The sequence below is a fragment of the Apteryx mantelli genome, chromosome 6, assembly GCF_036417845.1.
Source record: "Apteryx mantelli isolate bAptMan1 chromosome 6, bAptMan1.hap1, whole genome shotgun sequence".
NCBI classification, from domain to species: Eukaryota; Metazoa; Chordata; class Aves; order Apterygiformes; family Apterygidae; genus Apteryx; species Apteryx mantelli.
Window position 1 is genome coordinate 17058533 of NC_089983.1, and position 17076 is coordinate 17075608.

At 39.6% G+C, this 17076-nt stretch overlaps 1 protein-coding gene across 1 annotated transcript in view; it reads right to left on the bottom strand.

Annotated features, from left to right (window-relative positions):
• The window catches only part of SLC39A10 (solute carrier family 39 member 10), a 42726-nt gene extending 34898 nt beyond the window's left edge, over positions 1–7828 (bottom strand). Inside the window, exon 1 of the mRNA XM_013952188.2 lies at positions 7798–7828. The gene's annotated coding sequence lies outside the window, so the exon portion shown is untranslated. The remainder of the gene's footprint in view (positions 1–7797) is intronic.
• Positions 7829–17076: the final 9248 nt, after the last annotated feature.

Below are 17076 nucleotides of genomic sequence, written 5' to 3' on the forward strand. Positions count from 1 at the left end.
CATGAATTTGTTAGAAACTGTCAAAAATTTCCCTAAAGAAGTGAGAATTTGTATTTTTCCAATTTTATTACTACTTCAAGAATCCAACAGCAGTAGTTCTCTTATTCCAGAACATTGATTTGTTCCCAGTCCAATTAATAAAAAGTCATAAAAAAAAAATCAAACCAATACCTTTTTTAAACAGGTTCCTAGCTTAAACTGTAAAGCAATTATACTATGAGATGTGTTCTTATGCATCAAAGATTAAAAAGTACTGTAATAATATATTTTCATTAGAAGCATGAGAGCACCGACAAACCAGTAATTTCTATGTGGAATGCAGGGAGACAAAGTATGATATAAGACATAAATGATATGAGACAAAGTATACTCTTCAAAGACAGTGAAAGTATTTTTACAATGCTTAGCTACAGCTGTTTACTGCCAGTTTACTGCTGTTTACTGGCCACAAAGTCTGATACAAACAAAATGGTGTGTAATAATAATTTGCTATAGTTGTTGCATTCTTATTAAAGCATCTCACCCATCTCACACATCCTTCTAAGAGTCAGCATAAAACCCTCTTCACATGCTTCTCCCTACTGTTGAACATACATGATTAGCAAAAGCCAGCATGAGAAATTTTGCACAAAGCCACTAAAAATGAAGTTCTTCTGGGATTCTGTATTTTACTCTTTAGATACAGATGCATAAATCTAGACTACATACACACTTTACATAACTCAGTCTTTTACCTGCAGTACAAAGACACTAACTTTGTGTAAAAAGTAACCTGAATTATTTTAATGGCAAGAAGTTTTAGCATGAAAGGCAATTTAGGCAGTTTGATAACATGCAAATAAAATGCAAGTCTAGACTATATTACAAACATCAAGAAATTAGCTATGGGCATATTATAATAAAAAGTTAAATTCTGTATACAATTCATATTGTAACTACTGTGTATTTACTGTAGTTAATGGAAGTAGATGGTACACAAGTGCTGAGAACAACTGGACAATCAAAGCACTGTTAATGTAATATAATGTCTCTGCTAGAAAAAGGCCTGGAAGTCTATATTGTTTAGGTATTATAACAGACATTAAATAAATGGAAATAATTTTATTTTTAGCATTAAAATGTAGCAATGTAAGGCTATCACATTATTGGGACTGCAGCCAAATAGCATATTTCTTAAGTTTTAACATAAGCTAGTATTTAGAATTGTACTTTTAGGCAGAGGTATTGTTTTCTATAGACAGACATTGAGGTCAGCAATAAACACAATGCTTATATACTCTGCAAATAATATTTATCAAATATGGCCAAAATGATATGGTTTGCATTTCATGGATTGGGAATGCTTATCAAGGTAGTGGAGCCCTGATAAAAAGTGGTCTTTCTTTACAGGAATGGATTACAGAAGTTATGTAGAGCACTGAGAAGTAATATAATCATCAGTTAAAAATCTAGAGGACAGTACTCCACCTGACTATTTAGGGAGGCTCTTCTGGACTGCTCTGTATATGGTATGAATGAATCAGTGCCTATACTGCACAGTAAAATTTAATCTGACTTAGATGCATAGCTGCTTGCTACTCCCCCTTATAGGAAACACCTGGTTGTGCAAGTGTTACAGTTATTCTGCAATGTGAGTTAAATCAAACATTCAGCTGCAGAAATAACATACGGTTGCTACTGTGAACATCCTTAGAAACAGTCATTCTGAAATACACAGTACTACTGAGTCTTAGTTAAAATGCACATTTAAAAGGCAAACCAGTATTAACCAAGATATACAAACATTACTGCAACCCCCCCCCAAAAAAAACCACGTGAAGAATCACTCTGAGTAAAAGCCAGTAAAGAATACTTTAAAGGAGATTACATACACTTTCCCTTTGTTTTGCTTTAGCTTTGACTGTTCAACTTGGATATGGCCGCACACTATCAACAGTAATTAGCCTGGTTAGACTATTCATAGATACACAGTCACCAGCTGTAAATCAATTATTTCCAGTTATCCTTCAGAACTGAAAGCATTATTTTAATCCATTTAATAACCATGACACTACAGTGTAATGAAAATCCAGCTATAATAAAAATGCACAAAGATCAGTTTATGAATGTGGCACAAGTCAGGTAACATTTATGTATATATCTTTACACATATATCATATGACAGCACCTATCTGGACTTCATGTTTTATTATAGCAGCTTTTACTAGCAACAGTGATTGGAAACTATTTCTAAAGTGTTTATAACCTACATGCAGAAACAGTGAATGAAAATTTGGTGCACAAGGTCTCTGCTGAGATGTACCTTTATAAAATGTTATGCAAATCCAGCAACCTTCCATAAAAACTCCTTCCTATATACTTAATCTGAAGTGCTTTTTATCTTACATAGGCATTTTATCTTAAAAAGTATTCATATGGTTACACTTTTTTACAGAATTTCATTTAATTAATGAGTTTATTTAGACAGGATCATAGTTATTCATTAAGTTCTAGTATTATGCAGACTTTATCTCAATTCTAGATCAATTGATTTAGCTACCTTATATCAGTGACTACTAAAGTCTCTATGCCACTTAAGGAATAAATTTTCTGTACTTTTAACAGTTCGGAAGCTATACAGCTCTAATTAGTCTCTAGTTAACCTTGCATGTTTTGTACATAACTGATATTTTATTTAATATTGAGAAGATGTGATTGCCAACACAGAAAAAAAAAAGTTTGGGGAAGTTTTCTATAGCAAACTTCATCATAAGATTACAGATCTATTCCTCGCAAATGAAAACAAGATTTCTCTTAGGACTGTTCTTCAAAACCCTGCAGGCTCATTTTATTACTTATTTTTTTACAACAGCCAAAAATTTCTAATGAACAGAAGCAAATTGGTCCACAGCTTGTGAGCTTCACTTTGCTGATGCTCAAGATACAGTCAGAAATATTTCTCACACTGTTTCTGTTGTTCATACAGCAGTGGTAATAGACAAATACATCTACATTCAGGCTTTCCAATAGACAACTCAGTAAAAATTATGTAACAGGTTCATTAATTTTAGTAGCAGTCTAATTTCATATTAGTAAAGCTAACAGATTCTCTTCACTCTCATCCTACCACTCTGGAAAGCAACAAGCTATAGAAAAGGTAAAACAGTTATAGTCAGAGAAGAATGAAGCTCTCATAGGTTATCAGCAGCTGAGAGAGAAAAGACAACAGCTGAGTCATTCCTCCTCTGCAGCGAGAGACAGAAAAAAAGTCAGAAATGGAAAGAAAGATGGAAGATGAAGCAGCACAACACAATACCTAGAAGATGAAAATATTTCCAATATAATGAACCCTGTTCCCTAGCATGGGTACAACACCCGTCATATAATTTCAACATTCCTTCTTCTCATAAGCTTTTGAGACAGATGAAGAAACCACCGTCTTCCTGGCCCTTCATGCTGGCCTCCAGCTTCTGAGTAATAAAACCTGTATGTGGTTTGGATTATCACAAGAGATAACAAAATGCAAGTGACTTGAAGCAATTATTTTTCTCTTTCCTCTTTACTCCTCTGACTTACATTACACCAAAAATCCTAGAGAAACGGTACTGATGCAGTAGCACACAAAATATTCTGAGTAAGTGGACTGACAAAGCATGTATCTTTTTTTCTTTAGACGACTACAGTGTAGGCCAGACACGGTTTTCAGCATTTTGATCAGTTTTTGATACAAAGAAAAACATTTGTTCTTTTTTGTAGATTCATTTAATTGGCACACATTTCCTTATTAGACTTTTTAGACATATTTTAAATAGTAACTCAGCTGCAATTTAAGAATGACCTAGCTATGAAATTTATAAAAACAACCTGAATTCCTTCCGCATCAGGTGTTACTTCAGGCCTCTATCAGCAAACTAAAAATACTAGTTCTCATTTAAGATAACTTCAGCAGCCCACTCCCAATAATGAATACTCTTCATACAATAAAATTGTATTTTAAATGTTTGCTCTCTAAATTAAGTTGGAATCCCACAAAAAAAAAAAAGTTATACTGATTTTCTTTACAATAGGAGCAGAGAACAGAAGTTGCTCCCAAGACATGAATTCTTAAATTCCAAGAACACTCTGTCCCTAAAGCTTAATTCTGTGAAAAGCATACCAGCAGAAAACAGCAGTACTGCAATTTATCCTTCCTCCTTTGAAACTGTCTCTTGAGATTAAACAAAAAAGCCAGGATGTGGTCATTTGATAATTCTGAAAACATGTTATAGAAAGTGCTAGCAGATGTTCTGACAATTGTTTGAGAGTCAAATTGTGAAAGAAATGGAATGAGAATTGGTTTTCTTGTTCCAATACCAATGTTTTTCATTGTTCCCACAGGTACTTATGTCTGCCCACCCCTGATTCTATAACATATTTTGTAAAGATGCAATGATCCCTCCACTAAATTTCACCACAGTTAAGGCCCAAATTTTAACTTGCAAACTTACATGGAGCTTCACTTTTAAGCAACTTGTGTAATTGGAATTCAGTAAGTATGTAATTCCATTTGACGAAAAAGAGAAATGTTTCAAAATCCAGACTGATTTAAGTACCCACCATACTATCAAAAAAACCTTTAACTTCTGTAAAAACTGTAATAGATTTGCTGCAATTCATATCAGCTATCCAAGTTATTTTGGAGCATGTATAGAAGTATCTAAATTACAGTTGCTTGACTTGTTCAGTAAAGACCACAAAGGAAGTCTATGCCAGTCTGGATGCATTCATCTTTATTTCCCCATGTGGGTACCTTTATCTTATTCATGTAAATCAAACTACACAAAAATGTATGTAAATACCTTTATCAAGGCTTCCTAGTAAAAATTCAAAGGGAATGGTTTATTAATATATAAGGCCTAACTACCATAAGTACTCAATATTCTCTTGCTAGAACAATTTTCAAGATGTAATTCTAGGAGATGGATATTGTATTGTTCTAGGAGATGCATATGGATTGTATATATGTCACATAAATCGTAGTTCAAGATTGCTAGTTAAAAATGAATATTTCCCAGCATTATAGAAGATCAACGTTATCATCAGGATCCATGCTTTTTTAACTGAAAGTAAACTTTCTGGAAGCTTCCTAATTTACTAAGGGGCTTTATTTTCACTAGGTTTTTTATTTAATGGGAGAAACAAATATAAGATAGCTAAGACTGTGAGTACATTTGCACCATTTTTTAAACCATAACTTTTTTCTATTTGCACATTTTATGACTGGGTGGATACTTACTCCAAACTAAGTATCTGATTTTGTTTTTTATTTAAGCCAGCCTTGAAAGCACAGAGAGAGTCACATGAAAATAAATAATATTAATTACAACAAACTTCAATTTTTTCAGATAAAGTTTTTCAATAGGCAGAAATATAGTCTGTTTCACCGAAAGTTTCACTTTCCATTTTTCATGCACTATATACCTTTAGATAACTTTTAATGGTGATTGTGAAACACACCTGCTAACAAACTGCTTCCTTTTTTAAGAAGAGCCATGATATTTTAAGTTTCTGATAATGTTTCTTTGCTCTGCAAATAACAGTAGTTGATAAACATGGCCAAACCTATAGAGTTTCATTTTATGGATTTATTAATATTCCAGATAGATGTAGAAGAATTGTACACAGTTGCCTATCTTCTGTGGACACTAAGGCACATTCCCCTATAGAACCACAATTAATCTCATAAAATATATACAATTTATTCCTAGTCCATATACAGGCTCTAGTCTCTTTTCCAAATAGAGTACGTGGCTGCGTTTTTTTTCCTCAAAAGCATATGAAAGTGCTGAAAGCAGTTTAAAAAGAATCACTGCAGAAAACACTAAAGAAGACATTTTATTAATAACATTTATTTTAAAACAAAAATATAGTTAGAAAAGTTTTAACCACATTGGTTTTGACAGTTCTCAGGAACCACAAAACTTTTTCACAGAATTTTATGTTATCACACTGTACAGAATATCAACCTAAGAAGTAATCATTAATATGTATTGTTTTGAATTTAGTTCTGTTTTGAAATTAGAGCAGTATGCCTCACCAGTCCACACTGAGTACCTGCTCCCTAATTCATCTAATAAAAGCACATTTAGTTAAAAAAGTGTGTTCTCTTTAAAATAGAACTTAATAAGCTTCCTTTGTAAAATCTCATATGATACCTTTTTTTGTACAACAGTTTTTCCCATTTTAGTGTTAGTCACTTTAACAGTTACCATCCAGAGAAACTCTAGAACATATCCGTTGGAACACTCCCCAGTAATTACTTTTGTTAACTAGACAGAAATCACTTACACACTTGTGAAAACTGACCAAGCCTTCCAGTGCGTATTTCTCAATGCTGGAATCAGGTTTCAGGTATCACAGGTCCCCTCAGTATTAGGATATGACATGCTGTCTTAACACAAAACTGATGGTTGTTACTCGCACACAAAGTGCTTACAGTGACAGAAATGGGAATTATTTCTATTTCAAAAAGTGCTTAGGATACATCACAGAGGCAGGACTTTAAGAAATAGCAGACACAAAGGTTTCTACAGAAGTCCCCCCCCAACCCCAATAAAAAAAAGACAGATAACTGAAGATTTTAAAGAATAATTTTATTCTAAACAGTTTCAACACATGCATACAATGTTCCCAAGCGAGCCAGCTTCAGCATGAAAAATAGGTGAGAAAAGTGAATCAGGTAATGCTTTTGCTCATTTTTTCCCCCCCAAGTAATTTTCTAGTAGTCTGCAGCCTGCACACCCCCTGCTTGTGATCAGAGAACTTTTGTGTACGTTGTACTACATCCCGCAACAAAAATCTCTTGACCCACCTAGATCTTACCTTTGATTATTTAGGGTTACGTGCAGGTTACGATCTGGGTGCAATCTGTGCAGCTGTAACGCTAACTAGGAGCACCAAGCCAAGCAAGATTTAGTGGTGCGATCACCGTATTGCCCCAAACACGGCCTAAGCGCTGAGACGGCGGCTCGCACTCGCACGCAGCTCTGCGGAACGGGAAGGGAGGGCACCTCGTACCTAAACTCGGGGCCTCCACGTGGCCACAAAGAGACGGCACCACAGTGACGGGGCACTCCCAGATCCAAGTGAGAAGCTCAGGAAGGGCGTACAAGGGAAACGAAAGACCAAAAGCTAAGGCGCGTACGTGCAAAGGGAACTTCAGAGGCGACCAAAGCCTCCCGGGGACACCCCTCCCCGAGGAGGCCAAGCCGGCGAGGGGCTCTGCCTCCGCGCACGGGCCTTGCTCGCTCGCTCGCCGGCCGCAGCGGGAGCCCGGCGGCGCCCCCGCCCCCCGCCAAATCCCCCTTCTCCCTCCACCCGCAGCGGCGAGGGCCGTTACAGCCCCGTGGCGGCCGCCACGTCCCAGTCCCCTCGCTACGGGGGAGGGAGTGGGGGCGGGGAGGGTTTTACCTGCCGCATGGTCGACTCGAGCGGGAGGAGAAAGAAAGGGGGATGCGCCAGGGCCGCGGCGGCGCCTCGTGCTCCGCCGCCTCGCAGGGGGACCGGGCGCAGCCGCCTCCCCCCCCACGAGCGCAGCCCCAGGCCCCGCGGCGGGTCCCGCGGCCGCCACGTGACGAGGCCGCCGCGCCGCCGTGTCCCCCACACGCCGCTCCGCATCCCGCAGGAGGAGGTGTCCGTTACTGCGGGCCGCCGCCGGCTCCTTCGCCTCTTCCACAAGCCTTCCCCCCCCGCCGCCAGCCCGGGGCCGGCCGCCACCCTCACCGCAGCGCCGGCCGGTTGTGGGGGAGGGAATGTAAACAAATGGGGTTTTATAGCTACCTCACTCGAGTGCCGTGTGCATCTCCCTCTCCGCTCGGTACCAAACCGCCGCGGCGCCTCCTCCTCCTCCTCCTGCAGCTCCTGCCGCCGCCGATACGCTATTCACCAACCGCGCTTACGCCAAAGCCCGGAGCGCGCCTCACAGTCACCCGCTACGCACCGTACGGACCGGACTACACGGGCGTCCCCGCAGCCCGCCTCACCCAATGCGGAGCCGCTTCCTCCCCTCCCCCCGCCCCGGCTCCTCCAGGGCCTACGAAAACGGCGTAGCACCCCCCCCCCCCCCCCCCGCGGCCGCTTGCGCTCATCACTCAAGCGGTCGGGGCGGCGGGCGGCGAGGCGGGCGGGCGCCGCTTTGGGGCTGCGCCACCTGCTTGAGCGAAGGACAGAGCGGCAGCCCGCCGCGACGCCGGCCGTCGCGCGAGCACCGCGGCGAGCGGCGCGGGGCCTGCGGGGCTGGGGAGGCCCGTGCGGCGGGCGCAGGACGCGGCCGGGCGGGCGGGCGGAGCGGAGCGGCGCGGCGGGCGCGGAGTCCCGGGGCCCCCGGGCGGGCGGGCGGTGCCGCCGCGCCGGTCTGGCGTGGGCCGGCTGCGCGGGGCAGCTACGGCGGCGGGCGGGCATCGAGGTGCCTCTGCCCGAGAGCCGGGCAGCCTAACCCGGGGGCGGCGTGGTCCTGGCGGCAAGTTGTTTTAAAAACGGAAATTGAGTTTTTTTGAACTCCTGAAAACATGTAGAAAAAGGTATTTCGCGGATATAGTTTGGGTTTCCTAAATACTCACTGCCGTGCCTCTCGGAGAAGGAGGTACCTATTATGCCTGAGTGAACTCCGGAAAGTCCCGTCAGGTTTACTCATGAAATAAAAGTACATCTTGTTTATCTAGATGCTAAATATAACTCCCATTTGAGATGGAATCCCTATGTAGTAATCAAATATAACGTGATTAAAGTGTTACAGCTGTAGGACTCAAGGGAAAATTAACACATTTATAAGAAATCATAAATTCACTAGAACACTACCGAGGATTGATAGGCATTTTGGCTTATAACATAAGGCCTACAATATACAGGAATTCTTCACATCAAACACTTTTAAAATAAACCAGCTTAGTTTGTAATGGCTATTTATAGAAAGTATGTTCAAAGATTGAAATGCAGTTGTAAGAACGTTTCAGATAGAAAGACACCTAAAAATCTATGAGAAGTTTGCATGAGATTTTCATCATAGTTTCTCTGAAAATACGCAATGTTTCCACACCAGGCCTCAGGCTATAAGCAAACAACCCCTCCCCCCTCTTTTTTTCAAGGAAGTATGCACTTTTTCTTTTAGACTCTCATATTACCTAACCAACCTAATCCTCTCTAAACTTGCCCCTCTGTTAAACCATATGGGTCACACCTGCACCACCCCATGTCCAGCCTGGCAGAGCCAAAGCCCAGTCCTATCCATAGTCCCATTTGAATACAAGCCTTATTCCACCATTATCCACCCCAATAGCCTCCCAAAGTAATTATGAGAATTTTTGCTTGGTAAGATATCCATAAAATACAATAAGAGTTTAAAATACTAAAAATGCAGAGGATTAATAGTGTTAATTTAGAAACCAAAAGAATGTCGATATCCATAAAAAGTATGTAAGCATAAAACTGAAGTCACAGTGCAGAAGAAAATCAGAGTACATTTTCCCAAATAAGGATTTCCCTATGAATATTCATTATAATGCAGGTAATGCAACAGATTGAGGAAGAGAAAGACACACAGACCTATCAGAATCAGTTCTGGACCTAAGACCACATCAGCTTCGTGTGTTACATTACACCGGTCTTTTAGTATGCAATGCTGAGTTTTCACTAAGCTTTTCCAGTTACTTCCCTTTTTGCCATCAGTTTCATGTATGACAGACATTCCCTGTGACAGACTTTCTCATTTCTACCCCCCACTAAAACCTTTTTCATTCCTTAGTATTTATTTTGAGGGGGAAAAAGTTGCATCATTTTCCCCCTCAATTTTTCCAAGCATCTTCCCATATCAAACACTGGCCTACAAATCATACTGGTCCAAAAATTTGACAACTGGTGCCCAGCTCAAGTTTTAGGCACTCTTAAAATGATTATGAGGTGCTGTACGAGAAAGTTGCACCAGATCATGCACGTGTTGATTTGAATGATTTCTGGCTGAGAGCAAGCCCTTTATCTGTCAGAATTTTTGTACAATACAATAGAGATCTGATTCTGATACAGGTCATTGGACACCACCCACAATACCCATTGTTTATCACTAGGCATGATTTGATTTCTGCTGCTGTTTGGTTTAGAAAGAAACCCATGGAGTGCGAAGAATGTAAAATACATTTGTGTATCTTTTCACTCATAATAAACCCTAATGTATTTAGGGAATAGTACATAACAGTAAAACAGAGCATAAGGGGTTTGATAGCTTTTCTTGATAAAATTTAGATAATGCAAAAATTACATAAAAGAACAACATCAAGAACTCCAGTAAGAAAGAGCATTATAATGCGTGAATTGAAATTAACACGTTTAGTACCAAAAGGTCTATTAACATTTCAGGATTGATTTATCATCAATTTAGTACCAGTTTTACTGCATTTAGAAAACTTAAAATTTAGGGAAGTAGGTAAGGAAGCTTGTACAAAGGCAATTTTGCCTTACTGTGGAGGTAGTGATACCACATAGCTACTTTCAGAGATTCACCCGAACAAGGTGTACCAATAAAGTATCTTTGTACTAGTGGCTTCTCTATGCAGGAGAGGTACTCCTCCTCAACTGTCACATACTCTTAACATTATATCCATGTATTTTAAAGCCAGAAGGGACCATTGGTACAACTAGTCTTGTTTCCTATTTGTCACAGGACATTTCATTTCACTGTACCTGTATCAAGTCAGTAACTCTTGTGCACCTTCCAGGAAGGTGGCCTCCATACACTACGTGATGGAGAATCCAAACTTTAATCTCCTTACCTGTTAAGAAATACGAGTTTCATTTGTATTTTGAGTTTGTCTGGTTATAGCTTTTTTGGTTAGAGTGCTTGTTACAGCTTTTTCTTGATAGACCCAAAAGCTTGTTTCAATCTTGAATCTTTTCCCTGTAGTTGTACGATGTTGTATCTTGCAGTCAGGTCACTGCTCCATAGTTTTAACCATGTATTTTAGTACAAGAACTGCCTGAACATCAACACTTGAAGGAAAGAAAGTACAAGTATGTATACCTTGGCTTTACAAACTAAGAACAAAAGCTATTAAATCAGGCGTTACAATTACAAAAGCATGCAACTGAGAAGCATGCTTCCCTGTAAAGCAAGTAAAACAACCTTCCATGTCCCAGGAAAGCTTGTAGCCAGCACTGAAAGAGTGCTCATATCTTGAGACAACACAAACGAGTGCAACAGATCCAGATTAAGTTTTCAGCATTCAAGCATCGACCAGAATGACATGTTGCTATGCTTTTAGAACAGAACTCTTTTCTGCTTTCATCTCACAAGCCTCTACTTGTTGAGTAACATTGCCTGCAAGGTATGCACTCATACACTGGGTCGCAGAATGGATATATATCCTACCAAGCAATGTGGAAGGGTTTGCAGTACAAGGCTGCTAAGGTGCAGAAGGTGCTTCTAGCAGGACTCCTCTCAAGATGGGGTGCTGCCTAGCGGCACTTCTCCAGCTACAGTGCAGTGCTATGACCTCTTTCCCTTTCCAGTGCCCCCTGGACCTGATGCATTTGGTCAGCAGACTACAGTTTAGGTCAGCTAGCTGTGTCTGGCATAGAAGGCGATAAAGGAAAAGACAGGATACAGTGTTGTGCTACAAAGGTGAGATGCAGGCCCAAGGAGAAAAAGTGAGATTGGACTGAATTTGAGAGATCTCACTCACTGAATTCAGTTACTGTTCTCCCTTTGTAACAATCTAATTGCATGTGAGGGATACAAGGTTGAGATACACACACAATATATACATGTGTGTGTATATGTATGTACATATCTATATACACATATACACAAGTAGCTTATCAAGAAGCAAGTTTTTACTCCCTATTAAAAGAATTTAGACTTTGCTTCCTCTTATACCCAGTTATTAATTCTGCATTGGGGTTCACTTCTTATATTCTGATATTGCATCTGACTGTAAGCAGAAGGAAGAATCTTGTGACTTCTTTGGGGATTAGGAACAATAAGGCTGAAAAAGATTTTAACCAAGAGAAATTTGTTTAGGAAGCTAGTAGTTGAAGGCGTTGACACAGCTTCTGCTAAACAGGTGGGAGCAAAATGCTATAATTTGCTGCCAAAATGAAATTTTGTATCCCTAAAAGTACAAGTGTCTGGCAAATAGAACTTTTTTTGGCTGAAGTGCCCAACTTCCTTTTCTTACTTCTGAAATACTGATGGTTCAAGAAAAAGCCAAGATGATAGCTCAAAAATGAACTTCCTTCTCTATTCAGAATCATTAGAACCCCTAAGTTTTGCCCCAGAGACTTCATCAGAATTTAGAGTAGTTCAAGTGCCAACAGATCTAGTTTTGTGTTTTTACCTGTCACACATATATTCCTAGCTTCTGTAGGAGCCTTTCATTCCTTCTGAGAAGCAGAGTCAAAGTCAGAACTATTATTTCTTATTTGACAATGTCCTAAAAATATTAATCAATGTGCTAAAGAGTTTCATGGAGATACCGAATGGTAGAATTAACCTTGAGGAGATGGAGCAACACGGCTACCTGGGCACAGTTCTTATCAACACTCACTTGCCAAGCACTGAGATTTTAGCAAATTTCCCAGGAGTGAGAAAGCTTTACTACAGGAGGTTTTGCTCAGAAACATGCCAACAAGAACTGCTGCAGTGAAATATCAGGGAACCATATAGAAACCATCCTCCTTCCTCATTACATAATTTCCTAATGAGGATCTCAAAATATGGCTCACTGACCACTGTCTCTCCTTCTTTGAGCTTACTGATGTACGATAAAAGCATACACGGTTAATTCTACTGTACAGATTTACTTCTACTTTCAATATCAAGTATAGTAGTTTGATGCGTATTCATTCTCCGATTATATAAGAGAACACAGAGAGGGTACTGAGGCCTGAAAAACGGGTCCTGGCAGGGTCCTAAGTGAAGGTGCTTATGCATCAGGGTCAGTTTAAGCATCACTACAAGCAAGTAATGATTCTGTGATTAAAGCTGCTGCTCAGAAATAGGCAGTGATTTGTTCTCAGGGACTGCACTGCCTCAGAACTATTTGGCTTGTTTGCAGTGAATTTAAAGCCCAGATTTAGTTACTCCAAGAGACTATATAAAAATGGCACTTTCAGTAGAGACTACACATGCTTTTCCTCACACTCCTGTTAAACTGGGTAATCTTGTTCTAGCCTTTCCTTAGCAAATTTGTCTACTAAGTTCTAATTGGTTTCAGCTGTATAAATTCCAATGATAATTCAAAGTAGATTTGGTTGGCTTTGCACCAATAAAAAGTATTGGTTGAAAGCTTTTTACTCATAAGATAGGACAAAAAGGGAAAATACATCTGATTTTTTTTTTTTTTAAATGAACAGTTCTTACCCCTCTTCTCCTACAAAAATATATACATACACCCCTGTAAAAATAAACATGCATGGGCATATATATAGGTTTTGACGCAAAATTATTGATGTCAATCACACTTCATAATTTTAAATCTGCTACTAGTTTAAATATTAATAGGAAATGAATTTAAACAGCAGTCATTTTTTTTGATTATGCCAAAAGAAGACACAGATTTTAAAGACCTTTCTTTCAGAAGTTTTTGAGTTGGAATCTTGAAGGAAAGGGTTAGACACTTTTTTTTTTTTTAAACACAGACTGACATTTTCAGTGAAAAAAAACTGAAACCTTTTTCATTAGCTCTAGACTTAACGTTACATAAACATCAAAGGGCATAAGCAAAATGGTGAAATGCTGCAGCAAGAGCTGACATATTTGTTCCACACAAAGCTTTTTTCTGCATTATGGAAAGAAGCCAATATGACTTGTAGACTTCTAGCTAATTTTGCAGAGCTAGCAATTACTAGTATGGTTTATCCACAGGAAAACTCTTTCTGGGCTAACCTTATTTTATTAAATGACTGTTTGATTTGTTATTCTTTCTTTTAAATAAAATTTGCCAGTCCTACTGTCTAAAGCAGTCAAAGTTCCTTTCATTGGATCTGAGACGCACAGGATTTGCTGGGAGCAGGGCTGGGACAAGATTCAAAATAGAAGATATTAGAAAGTAAGTGCAGTGTGTCACAGCCTGCTTCCTCTCTTGGGGATTTGGGTTTGTATATTTGTTTTCTCCCCTCCTTCCTGCCTGTTGAAAAAGCCTGTTTACTTGTGGTATCTTTTCTGTATGTAAAAACGCTAGTTATAGAACATATCTTTGTACCAAAGGATATGACCTAGACTATATACTGTATTGTATGATTTGTTACATGTGCAGTTTATCCTGCTCTGCCTCACCTTCCTCTTGAGCCTTTCATTGTTATAACAAGAAGTAAGCAGAACATAAGTTTTGGATTAATTAACAAATCTTACAGGTTTATGAGATTTTTGGGGCACAATATAGTAAAAAGGGAATAATGGGAGGGAAGGGCCAGTCAGCTGCTTGCTTCAGCACATGGCTGGGGTAAGATTGCTCAGCACAAAGAACTTAGTCATATCCTCTATTTATTGATACAGAGCTTTTCTGTGGATATTATCTGCTGGAGCCATACAGGCTTCAAAACGTTAAACAAAGCTGTGTTAGCTGGCTGGGTGGGGTAAAATGAAAATTACACTAAAGGCTTATACTTATGAAAACAAACTGGATTGATTCCAAAACTGACCCACCTTGAAGAGGAAATATTGACTTCAATGTAATCTCTTTACATGCTCAGGAACTTGTTTTGCACCCTCTTCTCAAATAGAAGGGAAGATTTTAATGATATTGTCCCTTACATTTAACATTTTCCTGCAAAATTATTCGAACGAATCAATGGGAAGAATAAAGAAGAAAATGAAGGTCAGTATCTTTAATGTCAGTCCCTGCAAATTTTTAACCACTAATTTGATGATTGGCAGTCATTATATATAACCTAGACCTAGCTGAGTATTAGAAACATAGCTCTTCTAAAGCTGGATTTTACTAGGCAGCTGGGGTTAACTTCCTCATTTCTTCCACTTCTGTTATACAAATGGAAATGACAAACTCACTCATGCAATTCCTCTGTTGGGGCAGGTGGCATCAGGAAGCCAAGGCGCCCTCAAACTACTGGCTACCTGTTTTGAATATTTCAGTAGGGACTGATTGTCTATAAAATTTTAACAGTGGAAAGGGGAGTCAGTATAAGGTACTGCGGACTTGCTTCAGTAACTTATGCTTGAATGGATGGGAGAGGATGGTTGTACAGCCTCATCCCTTCTTTATCACATATCCCAAAAGCCTCAAAGGAACTTCTGCAGGGAAGACAGGAGACATGAACAAGATGCTCTGTCAGGGATAGCAAACACCATAGATATTGTTTGCAGAAATAATGAAAATAAAGTATTAAAAAAAAAAAAAAAAAAAGCCTTTAAGTCAGCTGTACCAGTAGCAAAATCTGAAACCAACAAAGGCTCTCAAACTCATTGATAATTGGCCCACAGTTTAGGGAATTCAGGATTCCTCTCCTGAGTGAATCAGTTTAAGCTTAGCTGCTTTTATCCTTCTGTGGCTGATAATTATATAGATTTTTCAGTTTTTTTTTTTTTCCTCCCTGAGAGTTTTAAATTTAATCTAAAGTTTTACCTGGAGAAAAGCAATGTTTGCACGGGAGGGTGAGATAGATCAAAATGACTGTATCATCTCCCCCCCCCTTTTTTTTGTAAACACCACTTGTGTTGCACTGCAAAAAGCACAGAAACAGCATTCATCTCAAAAGTCAGTGGTTCTCCTGCAGTTGGTCAGAGAGCTGAGTGTGGAGGATGTAACAAGACTTCAAGAACTTGGCAGAGGCAAATGAAATTGCCCCAGACCATCTTTGCCTGCTCATTTCAGCTAAAGCAGTGCTGATCCACAGAGCTCTCAGCCCTGGTATCCCACAGCTTTCTGTCTTGCTACATCGCATGTTCAGAGCTTTGGCTGGAAGCACCAAGGAGCTCGCAAGCAACTATGGGATATAATGCCATCTAAATGAAGACATGTAACTCATCGCTCGCTCTCTCTCCCTTCCTCAGGAAATCTGCTTCCCCAAAGTCTGACAGATATATTGAAAATAACTTGGCCACGGAAATCATTTAGAGATGACTGAGTCTGCATAAAGTAGCGGTTTGCATTTTCAAAAATCTCAGCAACAGAAGCTCATCTTCTTATAGCTAAAAGACTGAGATTTATGGTCTCATTTGTGCAGAGACCCCCAAAAGCAATAGCCAGACATGCCAGTACCCACTTGTAAGAGACTAGGCCAGCATTTCTGTTCTTACCAAGGGCAGCTTTGCCACATCCATTTCTAACTGTACTTGAGGTAAGATTACAGTGTATACTTCAACAGGGTCTAATCTGTGAGGCTGCTGGAAAACATCTGCTAATGCAAATAATAACTTTTCCACTCTATAGCTAGAGCATATTACATCTATGTTCGATAACCTGTGTTGGGATGGGGCATGTAGGTGGATGATTTTTTTTTTTTTTTTAAAACAGTCTATTACACCATAAATATCTTAGTGCAATAGAAGAGTAGAAGTGATTGACAGCAGTCTCCAGGGTTGTGTGTGTGGGCTTTGTTTTGCTTTTCAAAACGGTCTCTCTCTTTAACTATGCCTGAAAAAAAAAAAAAAAAATACACTGGTTGTCTGTGCCAGTGGCCAGATGCATGCAAGACAGGAACAGCCATGTTCTCAATAGACCACTGCCTTGGAAGCTACAGGTCCAAATACAGCCAGTCTGGAGGATGCTCTAAAGCAGATTTCCCCCTCTAAAGCAGTCGTTTCTCCTGTTCCTCCCACTGCTATTACCAATGCAGCTGTAGAAAAATGTCATTATTAGAATTTTACCACATGGTCATTTAAGCTTTTTTGAGAAGAAACAGTTCTTAAAACACTCAAACCACTGCTGATGGTTTCTCTGCAACAACATTTGCCAAGGTGGAATCGTAACTGAAGAGAGATAGAATAGAGGAATTGGTAAGAAAATCAAATCTGTTGCTGATAAGGGCTCAAATGTAAAACATAAGTTATCTATCTATCTTCACTACCCACTCACTGCTCTCACTGTATGTCTCTGAAGTTACTAACCACTG